The sequence below is a fragment of the Pseudochaenichthys georgianus genome, chromosome 7 (assembly GCF_902827115.2).
Source record: "Pseudochaenichthys georgianus chromosome 7, fPseGeo1.2, whole genome shotgun sequence".
NCBI classification, from domain to species: Eukaryota; Metazoa; Chordata; class Actinopteri; order Perciformes; family Channichthyidae; genus Pseudochaenichthys; species Pseudochaenichthys georgianus.
Genome location: NC_047509.1, coordinates 15,307,955 through 15,309,535, shown reverse-complemented (window position 1 = coordinate 15,309,535; position 1,581 = coordinate 15,307,955).

Below are 1,581 nucleotides of genomic sequence, written 5' to 3'. Positions count from 1 at the left end.
TGGCTCAACGTGTATTATTTAATTGATGTCATATTTTCAACAAGCTCACCCCAGTTAAAGTCTTTAGTGTCAGTTCAAACCATGAGGTCAGGGTTATTAAAACACACATAGCACTAAGCGTAAACCTCTAACCTCTATATTGTTTCCCTTCATCAAACATTGTAACACCTTTACTTGAAAATGAAGAGGAAGGATATTGTGGTTGTCCTCTTCTCATGGAAAGGAACCTTGATATCTCCCATCACTTTCCATAATTATCACTCTGACAGCTGTCAAGACGGCCGCCACGGTAACGTTTGATTGACACACATTTGATGAGGCTGATGGACAATTACAAACCAGCAGCCTATTAGGCAGATATTGACCCACAAGAGGCAGCTTTCTTCACAGGAAGGGGGAGTGAGGATGACACTCAAAAGACGTGCAAAATCTAAATGTATCAGGAAGCTCGGCAGAAGCATTTTTATTCATGTACTCTAGTTGAATCCAGAATTAAATATGCAGCTGTCGAACAACTGAAAGCTTTTATTGTGTTATTATCAATTGTTTAATGTTCTTCAACATTTAAAATGGCTGACTTCTGATGAAAATATAATATCCAGTTACATTAAGGCAAGGCACATTTATGTATACAGCACCTTTCAACACAAGCAAATAAAAGTGGTTAGCAAAAAAAAGTAAAGATGTAGTGCGGTGTAAACATGTTATAAAGTGATAATTTAAAGCGTAAAAATGTGCTGTCTATTTAAACATTTGTTGGCGGCTATTAATTTTTCAGTCACAATATGTATCACTGCCTCTTCACCCAAGCATACTATTTATACTTGCCATTGTTTGGTGACATTCCTTAAATACTATGTATTTCTTAATGTCAAACTGCATGAAAACATCCTATTTGGTCCTTTGAGTGGAGATGTCAGTGGAAAGTTTACCACCAGCACTGACAAACAGGAAGGTGTGTGTGTGTGTGTGTGTGTGTGTGTGTGTGTGTGTGTGTGTGTGTGTGTGTGTGTGTGTGTGTGTGTGTGTGTGTGTGTGTGTGTGTGTGTGTGTGTGTGTGTGTGTGTGTGTGTGTGTGTGTGTGTGTGTGTGTGTGTGTGTGTGTGTGTGTGTGTGTGTGTGTGTGTGTGTGTGTGTGTGTGTGTGTGTGTGTGTGTGTGTGTGTGTGTGTGTGTGTGTGTGTGAGTTGCATCCTTATTCGTAGTTCAGAACATGATGAGGGCACAGCTTAGTGAGGGCAGCAGGAGTGGCCTTTTTTCAGCTCAACAACCTGCTTCTTTTTCATCCTCCCTTCAGTAGCTTGGCTCCAGGTTGATCTGCTCTCTTCCTGCGCGCCTTCTTTTGCTCTTAACTATTCAAAGATGAAGATTGTTTCCCTGTCTGCCTTCACTGGGTCCGAGGAGTCAGAGGGTCTGCCATGTGGGTAAGAAGTACACAGAGGAAGCTCTTAGAGAGAAGGAGACTTCACACACTTGCCACAATCCTCCATGATTGTGTTGATTGGTGCGAGATGAAAGGGAGGAAACATAAAACATAACTTTGTATTTATGGTTGCTATTTGCTTGGTTAATGTGCTATCTG